We start from the raw sequence: 20,854 nt of genomic DNA, 5'->3' as shown, positions 1-20,854 counted from the left end.
CCCGAGTACTGGGATTATAGGTGTGTGCCACCACGCTTGGCTAATTTGTATGTTTTCAATAGAGACAGCATTTTGCCATGTTGGCCAGGCTGGTCTCAAACTCCTGACTTCCAGTGATCCACCTGCCTCAGCCTTCCAAAGTGCTGGGATTATAGGCATGAGCCACCGTGCCCAGCCTGAGAGCACCCACTCTGTCTCAGACCCTGAGCATGCAGAGGTAAGTAAGCACTGTCAACTGCAGAGTAAGGTGATTTCCAGACAGAGGGCTTCTGCCAAGCTTGGAAACTGCAGATGAAACAGGATCTGCGTATCCCTTTCACTAAAGAGGGAGGCCAGTGCCTGGGACTCAGATCAAGAGCGAATGAACAGGGAACACTCACTTGCAGACAGCATGCTCATTTGGCTGATTAGAATGTCACCCACACTTAGAAGGCAAGCTTTACGTCCCTGTGTGTACCTGGAAAGAGACAAGGCCCACCCCTCCGACACATATGCACGTGTGTGTGTGTGTGTGTGTGCGTGCGCGCGCGCGCGCACACACACACACACACACACATCCAGCCCATCTACCCAATGCCAGGCCTGGCTGTGGACCTTGCAGATTCTGGAATCTGGAATCTCTCCCAGTTATTTCCAGAGCCATCCTTAACCTATTTCTAGTCTTCTATTGAAGTGATAATCAAAACAGTAACTCCCATCTATTGAGTTTTAGGCCCTGTGCTAATAAGAGAACCAGGATTTGACTCCAGCCATCTACTTTGGATGTAACTTTTGACCATTTCCCCACTGCACTCCCTCCTCATATTGCTTCCACCAGAGCCCTAAACAGCATGACCCCACTGGAACTCCATCATCTTCCCTCATCTGTGGTCTTCTGGGGTCCTCCTTTTTCCCCTCTGTTAGACTGGATGGCCAGAGAGTTCTTCCAGCCTAGACACTTCTTAAAGCTGCTGTAGGGCTCTCTGTGGTCCCTTGGATACGGGCACTCCTCTCATCATGAGGCTGCACCCTCATGCCTAATCACCTCCCAAAGCTCCACTTCCCAATACAGTCACATTGGGGGTTAGGATTTCAACATATGAACTGGCGGAGGGGAGGGGACAGTGGCTGGGCATGGCGGCTTATGCCTGTAATTCCAGCACTTTAAGAGGCCAAGGTGGACTGATCACCTGAGGTTAGGAGTTCAAGACCAGCCTGGCCAACATGGTGAAACCCCATCTCTACTAAAAATACAAAAAACTGCGCCGGGCGCGGTGGCTCAAGCCTGTAATCCCAGCACTTTGGGAGGCCGAGGCGGGTGGATCACGAGGTCGAGAGATCGAGACCATCCTGGTCAACATGGTGAAACCCCGTCTCTACTAAAAGTGCAAAAAATTAGCTGGGCATGGTGGCACGTGCCTGTAATCCCAGCTACTCAGGAGGCTGAGGCAGGAGAATTGCCTGAGCCCAGGAGGCGGAGGTTGCGGTGAGCCGAGATCGCGCCATTGCACTCCAGCCTGGGTAACAAGTGCGAAACTCCGTCTCAAAAAAAAAAAAAAAAAAAAAAAATACAAAAAACTAGCCAGGCATCGTGGTGGACACCTGCAATCCTAGCTACTGGGGAGGCTGAGGCAGGAGAATTGTTTGAACCCAGGAGGTAGAGGCTGCAGTGAACCAAGATAGTGCCATTGCACTCCAGCCTGGGCAACAAGAGCAAAACTCCCCCTCAAAAAAAAAAAAAAAAAAAAAAAAAGAATTTAGAAGGGACACAAACACTCAGTCTATAAAACTGATACTCAAAGCCTCAGTGTTTCTCACTGCCTCTAAAAAGAAAAGGTAGAGGCTTCCTCTTTCTCCTCCAAATCGCTCAACCGTCACCACGGCTCCACCTCTTCAAACTGGAAGTCTTCCTGGTCACTTACGAAGTTCTCCCTCCTCCTTCTCACCGTCCCCTCTGCTCTCTTTGCCATTGCTCCTGGAAGACTTTGGTACCTGACATGCTCTTGCCTGTCATCACTTATGAGAAGGCTCCCGATGCCTTGACCTTTGGCATTCTAAGATGCTGTCACTTCCAGTCTTATCCCCACTGGAGGCACCTCCACCACCCCCAGCCCAGACGCCACTCACAGCTATTGGGCCTTAGGACACACCACCCCAAAATATGACTGTAGGAGACCAGAATATGCCACCCCAAAATATACTTCTCTGGCATATTTCGAGCTGCTTATTCTGAGAAACTGCAGGCATAGCAGTAGCTCTGAAAAGCTGTCACTTTATAAAAGAAATTTACATCCATAAAGAAAATGGACATTAGTAAAAATATCTATATCAGGAAGAGGGCTGCTCCAGACAAGGGTTTTTTGTTGTTTGTCTTTTGTTGTTTTTTGAGACAGTTTCACTTTTGTTGCCCAGGCTGCAGTGCAGTGGCACAATGGCAATCTCAGCTCACCACAACCTTCACCTCTCGGGTTCAAGTGGTTCTCCTGCCTCAGCCTCCTGAGTAGCTGGGATTACAGGCATGCACAACCATGCCCAGCTAATTTTGTATTTTTAGTAGAGACGGGGTTTCTCCATGTTGGTCATGCTGGTCTCCAACTCACCACCTCAGGTGATCCGCCCGCCTCAGCTTCCCAAAGTACTTGGATTACAGGCGTGAGCCACCGCACCTGGCCCTGGACAATGTTTATTGCCTGACTTTTATCTGCCTAACAAGACAACGTTCATTCACCACACATCTCCTCTCCTCACCCTCCCATAACCTGTCTCCACCATCCCTCAGAAGCCCTGGGCTCCTATTCCTTGTCTTTAGCTCAGGATGATGTATATAAACTTCCATCTTCTGGCCCTTCCTCGAGTCTCCTATTTGGTGGGACTCCCTGTATATGCGTGTAATTGAAATGTTTTTTTCTCCTGTGAATTTGTCTTATGTCAATTTCATTTGTAGCCTGGCCAAAGAACCTCCAAGGGTAGAGGGAAGCCATTTTTCCCTCCCCTGCAAACCCCATGGAAATACTGTGCCTTCAGGGTTATGAGCTCCAAGCTCCTGACTCCCCCACAACCTTCAGTTCCTATAGAGGCTGCACCAAGGTCTTAAGACCCCACTCCATCACCCCCTTACCCAGCCCCACTGGTTCTTTGCCCACTTGACTTCGCCCATGGAGAGAGAGCTATGGCAGCCACTTCCCCCCACCTCAGTTCTCTCAGCTCTCCTCCCCTGCCCCTCAAAGCACCCGTGAATTGACTCCTTCTTTCTTAACTTCAAATGCCATAATCACTTTACATAACCTCTCCATCTTGTTTTTCTTCCTCTTTCTCAGAAACAGTTGCCACTCCCTGCCCCCTAAACCGGCTCTTCTCTAAGCTTCAAGTCAGGGACACCTCCTCCAGGAAGGACCTGTCTTACTCAAATATCCCCTCTGCTTCTGGCACCTTCAAACTCTCACTCTCTTCTGGCCACTGCCTTCAGCCTACAAACCTACTCGGGTCTCCCACCAGCTTGGGAGGAGCCTCCAAGAGGGTGGACAGTATGTTTCCCATCTTCCTTCTCCCACCATGACTGCTTTGGAAGACTCACTCTTCACGCCTGATTCTCACAATAGCTGACCTGCCATGTTGTCAGAGGCGTGTTAACCAGAGCAATTCCATCTTGAGTAGGAGCTGGGTAAGATGAAGCTGAGACCTACTTGGCTGCATTTCCAGATGGTGAAGGCACTCTAAGTCACAGGATGAGCTAGGAGGTCAGCACAAGACACAGGTCATGACAACCTTGCTAATAAAACAGGTTGCAGTAAAGAAGCTGACTAAAACCAAAATGGTGATGAGAGTGACCTCTGGTCGTCCTCACTGCTACGCTCCACCAGGGTCATGACAGTTTACAAATGCCATGGCAACCTCAGACAGCTACCCTACAGTCTAAATAGGGGAGGCATGAATAGTCCACCTCTTGGTTAGTATGTCATCAAGAAATCACCATAGAAATAGGCAGCCAGCAGCCCTCGGGGCTGCTCTGTCTATGGAGTGGCCATTCTGTTATTCCTTTGCTTTCTTGATAAACTTGCTTTCACTTTATGGACTCACCTTATTTCTTTCTTCCTTTTTTTTTTTTTTAATAAGATGGGGTTTCACCATTATGGCCAGGCTTGCCTTGAACTCCTGACCTCGGGTGATCCATCCACCTCGGCCTCCCAAAGTGCTAGGATTACAGGCGTGAGCCACCGTGCCTAGCCACTCTTCCTTTTTTTTTTGTTTTTTGTTTTGTTTTTTTTTGAGACAGTTTTGCTCTGTCACCCAGGCTGGAGTACACTGGCACAATCTCAGCTCACTGCAACCTCCCACTCCTGGGTTCAAGCAATTCTCCTGCCTCAGCCTCCTGAGTAGCTGGGATTACAGGCACCTACCACCAGGCCTGGCTAATTTTTGTAGTTTTAGTAGAGACGGGGTTTCATCATGTGAAACATCTTAACTCATGTTGGCCAGACTTCTCCTTAACACTGACTCTCAGCTCCGAATATCTTTGTTTGGCCTCAGTTTCCCTATCCATTAAAGGAGGAAAACAAATGCTAACCTCATGGGGTTGTTGTGGGCACTGAATGAGATCCCACATGTCTGGCGTATTGAAGGGGCCCCTAAATGGTTATTAGTGTCTCCTTCTCTCTTGTGCTGAGAGAATATCTCAGTTAACCTGACCACACCGTGGATGGCATGGAGACCTCCATAACTCACACGCACACCTCCAGAGAGCCTTGTGGAATTAAATAACCTGAAGTAGCTGGAATATCATGAAAAACAGAAGAATGATCAACCCCTGCGGCGCCTAACCTGAGACACTCTTCCATTGTTTCTTATTCAGTCCTCAATTGACAAGGCCGTTGGACTTTGTAACCAACCTTCACAAACCTTGTGACTCCACACCCTATGACCCCCTCCCAGTTTGCAAACAATCGCCCTAAACTGTAACTTTTGTAACTTTCCACTGCCTTCCCCAAACCTATAAAACCAGCTCCTATCCCACCGCCCTTCGCCGACTCTCTTTTCGGACCCAACCTGCCCGCACCTGGGTGAATAAACAGCCATGTTGCTCACACAAAGCCTGTTTGGGGGATCTCTTCTCTCAGAGCGCGCGTTTTAACACCCGTAATCCACCGACAACAGCAATCACTGTAAGCCGCGTAAGGGCAGACTCTTACGGCTCTAAGAAAATCCAAGTATTTGCCTTGCACACAGTAGGTACAGAATAAGTTCACTGTCGAGGGGAAGGACTGCCTCGAAACTTGTAGCTATGCCCTTGGTCTTTTCCATTTTCACAAATCACAAATGCTTTTTCTGCCGTAGACTTGGCTGCTTAACAGTTTCACTCCTTTGAAAAGGAAAATGATTCCCTTATTTTTTACTTACTGCATTTGGAGAGCTCTTTGATGTTCCAAAGGCCTTTCAAGACTGCCTCTTCAGAAATAGGAGCTTGGCTTTTGCCACAGGGAAGTGAACTTGAACCCCAAAGGTTGCGCTGAGACCCTGGAGTCCCAGGCAGGCGTGTTCCTCACAGGCCCCGGGCCTGACCCCAACCTAGAGCCCGGAGAAAATGCTATTTGCAAACTCTTCAACCTTCTCAAAGCTGTCATCTTCGTCAGCCCCACCGGGCATTTTGACAAATGCCTTTGCTAATTACTTAATTATTTTGGCCTGCACAAGTGTGGGAGCTGTTTTCTTAAAGAAAAGAGGCCTCAGCCAGTCCATTCTTATCCATGCAAGGCCTGAAAGTAGCCCGTTTCAATCCTATTAAAGTGTTTGGGTAACTGAGAACCCCCACCCGTCAAATTAACTCGAATACATTATGATGCAAGGACCCAGAGGCACAAAGCCCACCTTCCCCAAAGCCAGGCTAAAACTGGCACTTGTTTTCTGATACCCCCGGCTCAGTTCTTCTAGTTCAAGCCTCTTTTGCATAGGAAAGAAACCTGGGCTTTTCTGCAGCCTTTCAATTAAAGAAACAATTAGGCGAAACAGTAAATGCTTAAATGAGTCTCTCCTGGAATTAGCCAGGGGCGTGAGTCTGCCACCCAGCCATCAACACAGTGGGGTGCTCGGGCAGCTGGAAAGCCCAGCAGATTCCACCCTGGGAGGGGGTTGGGCTGGCCACCGCTGGACCCGGCCAGCCCTGACAGTCTTAGTCTCTCTAAGAAGAAATACTCTCTCTGCGCGTCCTCTCCCCGCAGCGCTACCAAACAACGCCTTGCACCTGCTGGTGTGCCGGGTTGAGTCTTCACTGCGCACTGTAGAAAAGGCTGTTGACCAGTTCATTGGCTCAGAATCCACGGAGGGCAAAACGCTCTCAGAATCAGCCCTGAAATGCATTGCACTTGGAGGCCTGAATCATCCAAAGTGGTTATCCACCCTGATCCGACAAACAGCCAATGGCCACAGCCAGAGGCTAGCTGGGCACCTGGCACAGGGGAGGTAGATGCCCCATAGTTGGGTGTGGAATAAAGCTGCTGCCCATCCTGTGGGGGTCTCCAGCCTGCAGGAGGAATCTCAGGGCACTGTGGAGTCTTGGATCAGTGGAGGGGTCTGGGAGCTCACAGAGGGCTCCAATTAGGGTTGACCCAGGTATTTGTTTGCACAGCTGGGACCAGAGAAACTGAGCTGACCCAGGTCTTTCTCATGAAAATTCAATGAGGGCAAAGCTGCCCCTGAAAATACCAACATTTTGCATTGTTAAGAACGACATCATAAATGCCCCAATTAGCTTCAGATGAAGGGATCTTAGAGATACCTGCCTTCGGTTACTGACAAGAAAGAAGTTGAGGTCTGGAGAAGGTGCATGATTTGTCTAAAGACACACAGCCAGTTGGAAAATAAGAGAAGCACCTATTTTATTTGCTGTAGAGGTGAAAAGGTAAAATTCCTAGGGAAAAATGTAACAGGAAGAAAACTCCACTTTTTTTGGAGACAGGATCTTAATCTGTTGCCCAATGCTGGAGTGCAGTAGCACGATCACTGCTCACTGCAGCCTCGACCTCCCTGGACTCAGGTGATCCTCCCACCTCAGCTTCCAGAGGAGCTGGAACGACAAGCGCAAGCCACCACACTCGGCTGTTTTTGTAGAGGCAGGTTTCGCCATGTTGACCAGGCTGGTCTCAAACTCCTGGGTGATCCTCCCACCTTGGCCTCAAAAGGATTGCAAAGTGCTGGGATTACAGGCATGAGCCACCATGCCCGACAAAAACTCTCAGTGTCTAATGGGGTTCATAAGAGAAAACAGAAGTAAATGGGAAAACATCCCTTTCTTTTGTATTTGTTCTCCCTAATTTAATCTATAGCTCAATGCATTTCCAATTAAAATGTAAAGAAAACGGAGTGGGCGCTGGGCGCGGTGGCTCACGCCTGTAATCCCAACACTTTGGGAGGCCGAGGCGGTGGATCACGAGGTCAAGAGATCGAGATCATCCTGGTCAACATGGTGAAACCCCGTCTCTACTAAAAATACAAAAAATTAGCTGGGTATGGTGGCGGTGCCTGTAATCCCAGCTACTCAGGAGGCTGAGGCAGGAGAATTGCCTGAACCCAGGAGGCGGAGGTTGCGGTGAGCCGAGATCGCGCCATTGCACTCCAGTCTGGGTGACAAGAGCGAAACTCCGTCTCAAAAAAAAAGAAAAGAAAACGGGGTGAGGAGGCTTGATAAAATAATATTAAAAATTTTTTTTTGAGATGGAGTATAGATCTGTCGCCCAGACTGGAGTACAATGGCACGATCCTGGCTCACTGCAACCTCCACCTCCCGGGTTCAAGCAATTCTTCGGCCCCAGTGTCCTGAGTAGCTGGGATTACCGGCACCTACCATCATGCTCAGCTAATTTTTGTATCTTTGTAGAGACGGGGTTTCACCATGTTGGCCAGGCTGGTCTTGAACTCCTTACCTCAGGTGATCTGCCCACCTTGGCCCTCCCGAAGGGCTGGGATTACAGGTGTGATCCATCGTTCCCGGCCTGATATTTAAATGTATCAGAAAAAATAAATGTGAAAATGACTAGAAAAGGTCCAAAGAAGGATAATCGGCCACATGCCCAATTCTACTAAAATACAAAAATTAGCTGGGCATGGTGGCAGGCGCCTGTAGTCCCAGCTACTCAGGAGGCCGAGGCAGGAGAATCGCTTGCACCCAGGAGGCAGAGGTTACAGTGAGCCAGGATCACTCCGGCCTGGGTAAGAGAGCAAGACTTCATCTCAAAAACAAAAAAAAGAACGATAATCAAGAAGGACTACTCCAACTAGATATTAAAATACATGGCCGGGTATGATGGCTCACACCTGTAATCCCAGGACTTCGGGAGGCTGAGGCAGGCAGATTGCCTGAGCTCAGGAGTTTAAGACCAGCCTGGGCAACACAGTGAAACCTCGTCTCTACTAAAATACAAAAAAAAAAAAAAGAAAAAGAAATTAGCCAGGCATGGCGGTATGTGCCTGTAGTTCCAGCTACTCAGAAGGCTGAGGAAGGAGAATTGTTTGAATCCAGGAGGCGGAGGCTGCAGTGAGCTGAGATGACACCACTGCACTCCAGCCTGGGTGACAGAGCGAGACTCGGTCACCGAAAAAAAAAAAAGTAAATAAATAAATAAACAAATACATTATGAGAGCCAGGTGTGGTGGTGCATGCCCATAGTCCCAGCACTTTGCAATCCTTTCAAGGCCTCAGGAGGCTGAGGCAGGAGGAATGCTTGAACCCAGGAATTTGAGTCCAGCCTGGGCAACATAGCAAGATCTGTTTCCCCGCACCCCCCAAAAAAGAAAGAAACAACAATATATTAAAGATTTATGATGATCGGGCCGGGCACGGTGGCTCAAGCCTGTAATCCCAGCACTTTGGGAGGCCCGAGGCGGGTGGATCACGAGGTCAAGAGATCGAGACCATCCTGGTCAACATGGTGAAACCCCATCTCTACTAAAAATACAAAAAATTAGCTGGGCATGGTGGCACATGCCTGTAATCCCAGCTACTCAGGAGGCTGAGGCAGGAGAATTGCCTGAACCCAGGAGGCGGAGGTTGCAGTGAGCCCAGATCGCACAATTGCACTCCAGCCTGGGTAACAAGAGGGAAACTCTGTCTAAATAAATAAATAAATAAATAAATAAATAAATAAATATTTATGATGGAGAAAATATACAAAATTGGAGAGGACCAGAAATAGGGTGAAATACATGCAGAAATTTAGTTTATGGGGAATGTGGCATTTAGCGAGGAAAAGAGAGATCACTCAATAAATCATTTGGGAACCATTGATAATCAGATGGAAAAATAATGAAGTTAGTTAGACCCTTGTTTCAACCCTTAACACCAAAATTAATTTTGGTTAGATCAAAGATTTAAACTTTAAAAAATGAAGCCACAAAATGTCTTGAAGCAGCCGTGAAATTTATCACATAGGAGTGGAAAATAACTTTCTTTTTTTGTTTTTTTTTTTGTTTTTTTTTGTTTTTTTTGAGACGGAGTTTCGCTCTTGTTACCCAGGCTGGAGTGCAATGGCGCGATCTCAGCTCACCGCTACCTCTGCCTCCTGGGTTCAGGCAATTCTCCTGCCTCAGCCTCCTGAGTAGCTGGGATTACAGGCACACGCCACCATGCCCAGCTAATTTTTGTATTTTTAGTAGAGACGGGGTTTCACCATGTTGACCAGGATGGTCTCGATCTCTCGACCTCGTGATCCACCTGCCTCGGCCTCCCAAAGTGCTGGGATTACAGGCTTGAGCCACCACACCCGGCCTTGAAAAGAACTTTCTAAGTAGACCGTAGACCGTAGAAACTTGATGCCAAAAAAAGATTGATAAATCTGACGATAAAAATGTACAATTTATATACAGCAAAAAGAAATTCTATGAACGGAATAAGATAACACTGGGGAAAATTGTTTGTAATCTTTGGCTGATAAAAGTTTGGTTTCCTATTTCACAAAGAGCTCACACCAATCAGTAAGAGTATGTGTACAACTCAATAGAAGAATAAACAAAGGATATGAACAGGCACTTCACAGAACAAAAGAACCAAGGTAACCAAGCAGAACTTACGATGGTCCCAGTTCAGCTCATTAAGCAATCTTTCTTATGACTTATTTTCATCAGAAAATTCATCAGTGGAATTTTTAGTTGTATATTTGCTTAGAAGTGTCATTGCTATTTTTGTTCTCCCTGAGCTAGCTCTTCAATGGGAAGAGTCCCAGGCATAGCTAGCAAAGCCAGGAAAACGCAAGGGCCACTTCACACTGCCTGCCAGCCAAGGAACTCACTGCCAACCCTCCTTGGTATCTCCAGATGGGCAGGTCACCAAGCCTTTTAAATTCCATGCTGGGGTGGAAGAGAAAGCCACTGGGCAGGTATGGAGCTGCCCTCCAGCGTTTGAGTAAGGCAACTAAACCCACACCATCTTAATGTCACCAAACACTCATTTGTGCCACCTCCTTATAATACCTTACCCCTCTTGGCTTTCACAAATGTGCAACAACCAACTGTTAAAGCTCACTCACCATGGAATTGGGCTTTCTGCAACTCCAACTACCTGTTATATATATGTGTGTGTGTGTGTGTGTGTGTGTGTGTGTCTGTGTGTGTATATATGTATGTGTGTGTGTGTGTGTGTCTGTGTGTGTGTATATGTATGTGTGTGTGTGTCTGTGTGTGTGTATATGTATGTGTGTGTGTGTGTGTCTGTGTGTATGTGTGTGTGTGTGTGTGTATATATATATATATACACACACATATATATATATATATATGTAGGGTCTTGCTCTGTTGCTCAAGCTAGAGTACAGTGGTACAACCTTGGCTAACTGCAGCTTCCACCTCCTGGGTTCAAGTGATCCTCCCACCTCAGCCTCTGAGTAGGTGGGACCACAGGCACCCACCACCATGCCTGGCTAATTTTTGTATTTTTTGTAGAGATGGGGCCTCACTATGTTGCCCAGGCTGGTCTTGAACCCCTAGACTCAAGCTATCTGCCCACCCTGGTCTCCCAGAGTGCTGTGATTACAGTTGTGAGCCACTGTGCCCAGCCTCCAACTCCCTATAATGCAGAGAACCCAGAGTGCACGCAAAAAAAAAAAAAAAAAGGCCTCTGAAACAGACGTCACTCTTTACCCCATAGGACTGATTCTTCTTAGATGCTGTTCAGTTCTGGGTTTATGTACATTTCCATTGAGACATGCTCTGTGGATTTCTCAGCGGGAAGCATATGAAAACTGCAGACAGGGGTCTGCCATGCTAACTAACCGATACTAGAAAGGCCCATGAGCCAAGGGCAATACTGAGGTGATGCCTCAGGGATAAACTGAAAGAAGGGCCAAGCGAAGTTCTCCTGCTGTGTTTAAGAAATGGCAGCATGTCACCCATTTAAAAAATAAAATGGGCCAGGCACAGTGGTTCACACCTGTCATTCCACCACTTTGGGAGACCAAGGCAGATGGATCAACTGAGGTCGGGAATTTGAGATCAGCCTGGCCAAACTGGCGAAACCTCGTCTCCACTAAAAATACAAAAATTGAAGTGAGGCGCAGTGGCTCACGCATGTAATCCCAGCATTTTGGGAGGCTGAGGCTGGTGGATCATGAGGTCAGGAGTCCAAGACCAGCCTGACCAACATGGTGAAACACCATCTCTACTGAAAATACAAAAATTATCCATGTGTGGTGGCACACACCTGTAATCCCAGCTACTCAGGAGGCTGAGGCAGAAGAATCACTTGAACCTGGGAGGTGGAGATTGCAGTAAGTCAAGATCGCACCACTGCACTCCAGCCTGGGGCAACAGAGCAAGACTCTGTCTCAAAAAAAGAAAACAAAAAATACAAAAATTAGCCTGGCATGGTGATGCTGCCAGTAATCCCGGCTACTAGCAGGGCTGAGGCAGGAGGATTGCTTGAACCTGGGAGGCAGAGGTTGCAGTGAGCTATCATGGCACTGCACTCCAGCATGGGCAACAGAGCAAGACTTCCAGGCTTCCAGACTTCCAGGCTTCCAGGCTTCCAGACTTCCAGAAAGGGTGGAGGGAAGGAGGGAAGGGGCTACTAGCAGGGCTGAGGCAGGAGGATTGCTTGAACCTGGGAGGCAGAGGTTGCAGTGAGCTATCATGGCACTGCACTCCAGCATGGGCAACAGAGCAAGACTTCCAGGCTTCCAGACTTCCAGGCTTCCAGGCTTCCAGACTTCCAGAAAGGGTGGAGGGAAGGAGGGAAGGGGATAAAAGGGGAAGTGGGGAAGGGGGAAAGGGGGAAAGGGGGGAAGGAGGGAAAGGGAGGAAGGGAGAAAGGGGGAAGGAGGGAAAGGGGAAGGGGGAAGGGGAAAGGGGGAAGGGAGAAAGGGAAGAAGTGGGGAAGTGGGGAAGTGGTGGAAAAAGGGAGGGGCATGGTGGCTCACACCTGTAATTCCAGCACTTTGGGAGGCCGGGATAGGCAGATCACCTGAGGTCAGGAGTTTGAGACCAGCCTGACCAAAATGGAGAACCCCATCTCTACTAAAAAGATAAAAATTAGCCCAATGTGGGGGCATGTGCCAGTAATCCCAGCCACTAGCGGGGCTGAGGCAGGATAATCACTTGAACCTGGGAGGCGGAGGTTGCAGTGAGCTGAGATCGCACCATTGTACTGCAGCCTGGGCAACAAGAGCAAAACTCTGTCTCAAGAAAAAAAAAAAAAAAGGAAGAAAGAAAAATTAAAAATGATATTTTATCCTAGAAAGAATCAGCTTCAAAGACTACCTTAAAATCACATACTGAGGAATATCAATAAATGAGGTAGTGATGAAGTTCGAGATCAGTAAATCCCCTACTTGTTTTTATTTTCTGTAAGCACAGACCATGCCACAGGCACAACCAGAACAGCATGGAATCTGATCAAACACACAGCACTGATCCGCACATAAGCTCGTGATTTCTATTGCCCTGTGTGATTGGCGTCAACAGGAAACAGAAAGAACTAAATCTGCATTTCTTTTACCGTTTCCTATTGCAAAGTTACGAGACTTTCTGTTTCTTCATTTATTCACTAGGAATAAAAAGACTTATGAGTAAGTTTTGTTGCAGACATTAACCAAGGTACGTCAAAGGCCTGAACAGCACCTGGTGCATGGTAGACAGGCAATAAATAAAACTCCGTTGTTGTCCGTGTTGCTATTGTTGTATTTTCATCATGTTAATATTCCAATTTCCAGATTCCAGATTAGAATCTAAGAATGAAGCCGGGCGCGGTGGCTCAAGCCTGTAATCCCAGCACTTTGGGAGGCCGAGGCGGGTGGATCACAAGGTCAAGAGATCGAGACCATCCTGGTCAACATAGTGAAACCCCGTCTCTACTAAAAATACAAAACTTAGCTGGGCATGGTGGCGCATGCCTGTAATCCCAGCTCCTCAGGGGGCTGAGGCAGGAGAATTGCTTGAACCCAGGAGGCGGAGGTTGCGGTGAGCCGAGATCGCGCCATTGCACTCCAGCCTGGGTAACAAGAGCGAAACTCCGTCTCAAAAAAAAAAAAAAAAAGAATGAATCACCGTTTTTTTTGAGACAGAGTCTTGCTCTGTCACCAGGCTGGAGTGCAGTGGCAAGATCAGCTCACTGCAACCTCTGCCTCCCAGGTTCAAGCAATTCTCCTGCCTCAGCCTCTCAAGCAGCTGGGATTACAGACGTACACCACCACACCCAGCTAATTTTTCTATTTTTAGTAGAGATAGGGTTTCACCATGTTGGCCAGGCTGGTCTTGAACTCCTGACCTCGTGATCTGCCCACCTCGGCCTCCCAAAGTGCTGGGATTACACGCATGAGCCACCATGCCCAACCCAGCTAACACTTTTCTAGAGCTCTTATATGCCAGGCACTGGTCTCATTGTTACCAGAAAAAGGTCTCAATCCAGACCCCAAGGGAGGGTTCTTGGATCTTGCCCAGGGAAGAATTCAGGGCAAGTCCGTAGAGTAAAGTAAAAGCAAGTTTATTCGGAAAGTAAACAAACAACAGAATGGCTACATCATAGGCGAGTACCACTGAGAGCTGCTGGCCAGTTCTATGCCTATTTCTTGACTATATACTAAACAAGGGGTGGATTATCCATGAGTTTTCTGAGAAAAGAGCAGGAATTTTCCCATAAACTGAGTTTCTCCCCCTTTTAGACCATATTGGGTGACTTTCTTTTATTTTTATAAAGACGGTGTTTCACCATGTTGGTCAGGCTGGTCTTGAACTCCCGACCTCAGGTGATCCACCCGCCTTGGCCTCCAAAGTGCTTGGATTACAGGCGTGAGCCACCACGCCCCACCTCATATTGGGTGACTTTCATTACAAATTGCCATGCATCTATAAACCGTCATGGCACTGGTGGGAGTATCTTTTAGCATGCTAACGTGTTATAATTCACTTACCATGAGCAGTGAGGACGACCAGAGGTCCCCATCTTGGTTTTGGTGTGCTTTACAACCTGTCTTATCAGCAGGGTCTTTACCCCCCACCACTTGTGATACTAGCCTTGCTGACCTCCTACCTCATCCTGTAATTAAGAATGACTGACCGGGCCGGACGCAGTGGCTAACGCCTGTAATCCCAGCACTTTGGGAGGCCGAGGAGGGTGGATCACGAGGTCAAGAGATTGAGACCATCTTGGCCAACATGGTGAAACCCCGACTCTACTAAAAATACAAAAAAAATTAGCCAGACGTGGTGGCACATGCCTGTAATCCCAGCTACTTGGGAGGCTGAGACAGGAGAATTGCTTGAACCCAGGAGGCGGAGGTTGCGGTGAGCCGAGAATGCGCAATTGCACTCCAGCCTGGGCAACAAGAGCGAAACTCTGTCTCAAAAAAAATAAAAATAAAAAAGAATGACTGACCTCCCTGACCTCCTGGGAATGCAGCCCAGCAGGTCTCATCCTTATTCTACTCAGCCTCTGCTCAAGATGGAGTTACTCTGGTTCGAGGGCCTCTGACCTAAATGAGTTTACATAAGTTAACTCATTTAATTCTCACAGCAGCCCTATGAGGGAAGTATTTTTATTATCTCCCATTTTACAGATGAGGAGATTGAGCACAGGAAAATTAATCACATTAACGATATCTTACAAGCAGTGGGGCTGAAAAGCATTGCTTTGTGGAAAAAAGCAAGATAATTAAGAGTGTGGCCGGGCACAGATGCTCACGCCTGTAATCCCAGCACTTTGAGAGGCCGAGGTGGGGGGGATCAGGAGGTCAGGAGTTCGAGATCAGCCTGGCCAATATGAAAACCTTGTCTCTACTGAAAATACAAAAAAAAATTAGCTGGGCTGAGGCAGGAGAACCACTTGAACCCAGGAGTTGGAGGCTGCAGTAAGCCAAGAAGATCACGCCACTGACTCCAGCCTGCGTGACGGAGCGACATTCTGTCTCAAAAGAAAAAGAAAAAAAAAAGAATGTGTTGTGGCCAGGTATGGTGGTTTATGCCTGTAATCCCAGCATTTTGGGGGCTGAGATGGGCAGATCACTTGAGGTCAGGAGTTAGAGACCAGCCTGGCCAACATGGCAAAACCCCATCTCTACTAAAAATAAAATTACCTGGGCATGGTGGTGCACACGTATGATCCCAGCTACTTGGGAGGCTGAGGCAGGAGAATCACTTGAACCAAGGGGTTGGAAGTTGCAATGAGCCAAGATTGCACCATTGCACTCTAGCCTGGGTGACAGAGTGAGACTCCATTTCAAAAGAAAAGAGTGTGTTGTATAGACTGCCCAAATATAAATACATACGTGTACATACATACATATTTATACATCCATGTATTTATTTATTTATTTATTTATTTATTTATTTATTTTGAGACGGAGTTTCGCTCTTGTTACCCAGGCTGGAGTGCAATGGCGCGATCTCTGCTCACCGCAACCTCCGCCTCCTGGGTTCAGGCAATTCTCCTGCCTCAGCCTCCTGAGTAGCTGGGATTACAGGCACGCGCCACCATGCCCAGCTACTTTTTTGTATTTTCAGTAGAGACGGGGTTTCACCATGTTGACCAGGATGGTCTCGATCTGTTGACCTCGTGATCCACCCGCCTCAGCCTCCCAAAGTGCTGGGATTACAGGCTTGAGCCACCGCGCCCGGCCGACATCCATGTATTTATACACATAGAAGGAGAGAGAAGAACATGGGAACTAGTGTTAAGGGAAACTTGGTTTTCACTTCTGAAACTTTGGAATTTTTCATGCATATTTGATTTATGAGGTGGCTCACGCCTGTAATCCCAGCACTTTGGGAGGCCAAGGAGGGCAGATCACTTGAGGTCAGTAGCAGTTCAAGGCCAGCCTGGCCAACGTGGTGAAACCCTGTTTCTACTAAAATACAAAAATTAACTGGGTGTGACCTGTGCCTGTAATCCCAGCTACTCGGGAGGCTGAGGCAGAAGAATCACTTAAACCCAGTAGGCAGAGGTTGCAGTAAGCTGAGATCTTGCCATTGCGCTCCAGCCTGGGTGACAGAGTGAGACTCTGTCTCAAAAAAAAAAAAAAAAAATTAGTAATTGAAGAGTTCTCCAGTTCAAGTTGGGTCACTCCTCTCTGGAGTCCTCTGCTCCTTAAAGCAGGCTCAGACCTGTTTCTACACACATAGGCCAGCTATCTGAACTGGGGCATCAGGCCCAGGTTACAGGCAGGCTGACAACCTGGAAGTGGAGCTCCTGTCCAGAAACCTTGTGGAGAGTGGGGAGGAAATTATCTGTTCTGGGTGACACCCCCAACCCCCTCAACTCAGCTTTTTTGTCTGCACCAGATTTGGAGGTTTGCATCCCCAACACACACACACACACACACACACACACACACACACACACACACTCACACACACGCTCACACACATGCACACACACACATGCCCCAGGACAAACAGGACCCCCTCCTCTCTTCACCTGATTTCCATTGCCTGCCCTTCTTTTCAGGGCAGACAAAGCCTTGCATTCCACAATTAGCCACCAAGGGTTTAAAATGCAAATTTCTGGAGGTGTTCAAACCCCTGTGAAAGAGTTTCCTTGTAGGTGTTAATTATTTCTACCTCATCCTTCCTGGGCTGGGCAGGGTGAGAGGAAGCAAGCCTGGTGGGACTGCTGGCCAGAGGTGAGTGTCCATGGTGGAAGGGAGGGTGCCTCCCTAATCCTCTCCCATTCCAGTTTCTGTCCCCTCCACAGCCATGACCCCTGAGGCTCCTTCCCTGTCACTATCTCCATCTCAAACATGTCTCCAGCCAAGAAAGCTGGACAGGGAAACAGAGGAGGCAGAAAAATAACCTCGTGGCGTCTCCTGCTTCAAATCCTGATCCCTCCTGGAGGAGGGGCAGACTCTGAAACGAAGATCCCGGGAGCCAGAGTAGGAAAACAGTAGAAGCCACTAGGTATGAGAAGGAAGGTGCGTAGTAAGTACCCAGCACACAGTAAACCCATAAGTGATACCCAATATCTGTGTTTTTGGCTGAAAAATTCAAAGAGTAACACACGTTTGTTGCAAATATTCAAACATTTTGGAAGAGTATGAAAAGTAAAACTCAGCCGGGTGCGGTGGCTCAAGCCTGTAATCCCAGCACTTTGGGAGGCTGAGGTGGGCGGATCACGAGGTCGAGAGATCGAGACCATCCTGGTCAACACGGTGAAACCCCGTCTCTACTAAAAATACAAAACATTAGCTGGGCATGGTGGTGCGTGCCTGTAATCCCAGCTACTCAGGAGGCTGAGGCAGGAGAATTGCTTGAACCCAGGAGGCGGAGGTTGCGGTGAGCCGAGATCGCGCCATTGCACTCCAGCCTGGGTAACAAGAGCGAAACTCCATCTCAAAAAAAAAAAAAAAAAAAAAAGAAAGAAAAGTAAAACTCCACCCCACCCCCAGAGTTTAGTGTAGGTTCTTCCAGAACTTTTTTTTTTGAGAGTGGATCTGGTTCTGTCGCCCAGGCTGGAGTGCAGTTGCGCGATCTCAGCACACTGCATGCAACCTTCACCTCCCAGGTTCAAGTGATTCTCCAGCCTCAGCCTCCCACGTATCTGGGACTACAGGCATGCACAACCATGCCCGGTTAATTTATGTTTTGTTTGTTTGTTTGTTTGTTTTTAGTAAAGCAAGGGTTTTACCATGTTGTCCAGGCTGGTCTCAAACTCCTGACCTCAGGTGATTGGCGCACCTCGGCCTCCCAACATGCTGGGATTACAGGTGTGAGCCACCACACCTGACCCAGAACTTTTTATATATGCAAATACACATACACTGTTTTGTATATGCAAATACACACACATTGTTGTTTATAATAATGCGACTGCAATACGTGCTTTGCCCCATAGCTCCTTTGCTCTTTTTCCCCACTGAATAATATATATTGTGTACATCTTTTTATATCAGTACATTTGATACCCATGGTTAATACCAGTAGTTTAAGCAGATACCTTATAAAAAAGCCGTTTTAGGCCGGGCGCGGTGGCTCAAGCCTGTAATCCCAGCACTTTGGGAGGCCGAGGCGGGTGGATCACGAGGTCAAGAGATCGAGACCATCCTGGTCAACATGGTGAAACCCCGTCTCTACTAAAAATACAAAAAATTAGCTGGACATGGTGGCACGTGCCTGTAATCCCAGCTACTCAGGAGGCTGAGGCAGGAGAATTGCCTGAACCCAGGAGGCGGAGGTTGCGGTGAGCCGAGATCATGCCATTGCACTCCAGCCTGGGTAACAAAAGCAAAACTCCGTCTCAAAAAAAAAAAAAAAAAAAAAAAAGCCGTTTTAGGCCAAGCATAGTGGCTCACACCTGTAATTCCATTACTTTGGGAGGCTGAGGCAGGTGGATCACCCCAGGTCAGGAGTTTGAGACTAGGCTGGTCAATATGGTGAAACCCTGTCTCTACTAAAAATACAAAAAATTAGCCAGGTATGATGGCACACACCTGCAATCCCAGGCAGAATTGCTTGAACCCAGGAGGTGGAGGTTGTAGTGAGCCAAGATTGTGCCATTGCACTCCAGGCTGGGCAACAAAGCAAGACTCTGTCTCCAAAAAAAAAAGCTATTTTTTTTTTTTTTGAGACGGAGTTTCGCTCTTGTTACCCGGGCTGGAGTGCAATGGCACAATCTCGGCTCACCGCAACCTCCGCCTCCTGGGTTCAGGCAATTCTCCTGCCTCAGCCTTCTGAGTAGCTGGGATTACAGGCACGTGCCACCATGCCCAGCTAAATTTTTTGTATTTTTAGTAGAGGCGGGGTTTCACCATGTTGACCGGGATGGTCTCGATCTCTTGACCTCATGATCCACCCACCTCGGCCTCCCAAAGTGCTGGGATTACAGGCTTGAGCCACCGCGCCCGGCCAAAAAAAGCTATTTTAATTTTTTTTTTCTGATTCTAAAAGTAGTACATATTTAAAGTAGAAAAAGTTGGAAAGGATACAGAAGTGTAAAGAAAAAAACCCAAAGCACCCATAATTCCAGCCCCTTGAAGTATCTTGTTTCCCATTTGGTCTGTTTCCTGGAAGAATAACTTGGTATGAACAGCCCCTGAGAGGCAGGAAGTTCCCACAGTTACGGTAATGACAGCCACTATTAAGTGAGCACTTACCAGGAGCTTGGCGCTGGTGCATCCCTGACCTGCAGTCCTAACTGCAACCTTACAAGGAAGCATGGACCGGGAGGCAGGTGCAGAGCCTCTGGGGTTCATCCATCCCTGACACTACAGCACTGATGGCTCCCACTTTCTGACAACCCTGCTTGCAAGACGGGTCACCACCCTTACTATTCTCCGAATGCTTTTGCTGATATCTTCCAGAACATATAAAAAATTCTTCAACAGCTTGATATGCGAACTCCTACTTACTGTCCTGTCTCTCTCCTTCACCTCCCCAGCTCACTAGACTGTAAGCTCCATGAGAGCAGAGACTGTATCCAATGTACCTGTGCTGTCCCCAACACATGATCAGCCTTCAGTAAATGCTTGTTGAATAAATGCATCCACCAAGCCGCACGCCACTCTGCATATGCCCCCACCTCCTGGCCTTGGCTTGTGACTTTTCCCTGCCTCTAGCACCCTTTTTATTCTCACATCGTATCTGTGGACACTGTGTTCAGGGCGTGCTTCAAAGCTCATCTCCTCCAAGCCTTTCCTGGAAGGCTCACCTCCCTCTACTAAAACCAGCCTTCATTTCTTTATATTTTGATTTCCTCAACCGTTTGCCAGATGAACTGCCTGCTGTTCATGATCTCATTCACAACATTTACTTATTTATTTGTTTTTGTAAAACTGACCCAAGGGAGACTGCTTTGGTTGGTTGTATTGCTTTAGTATCAAATTAGAAGTTAAGAGGTTCCCTGTGTGACCTGGGGCTGCCACATTTTCTCTAAATCTTTGTTTCTTCTTCTGTAAGTGAAGGGATTGCACTATAGTAATTCTGTGATTCCCCGCCCCCCTCCTTCCCGCCAAGTGCCAAGTTTTGTGATTCTGGGCCTTGATGTGTGAAAAGAAAGTAAATCTTGGGACCCCCAAATCACTAAGCAAAAGGGAAAAGTCAAGCTGAGAACTGCTTAGGGCAAACTTGACCCCCATTCTATTCAGAGTCATCCCTCAGCAGCTCATCTGAGACAAATGCATATCTGATTGCTTCCCCTCCCCTATTGCTTACATAAAAATGCAGATTCACTAAGGCAAACTAAATTGTACGTTCAGTGGAAGGCTGATCAAGGACTTAAAAAAAGGTAACCTTTGTCTCTTCTCTACTTCTAACCTGGAAGCTCTCACTTCAAGTTGTCCCAGCTTACCCTGCTGAACCAGTATATATCTTACGCATATTGAATGATGTCCCAGTTCTCCTTAAAATGTATAAAAGCAAACTGTACCCTGATCACCTCAGACACATGTCTCAGTATTTCTTGAGGCTGTGTCAT

The sequence above is a fragment of the Saimiri boliviensis genome, chromosome 12, assembly GCF_048565385.1.
Source record: "Saimiri boliviensis isolate mSaiBol1 chromosome 12, mSaiBol1.pri, whole genome shotgun sequence".
Classification (NCBI taxonomy): domain Eukaryota; kingdom Metazoa; phylum Chordata; class Mammalia; order Primates; family Cebidae; genus Saimiri; species Saimiri boliviensis.
Note: the sequence above shows the minus strand (reverse complement) of the source record.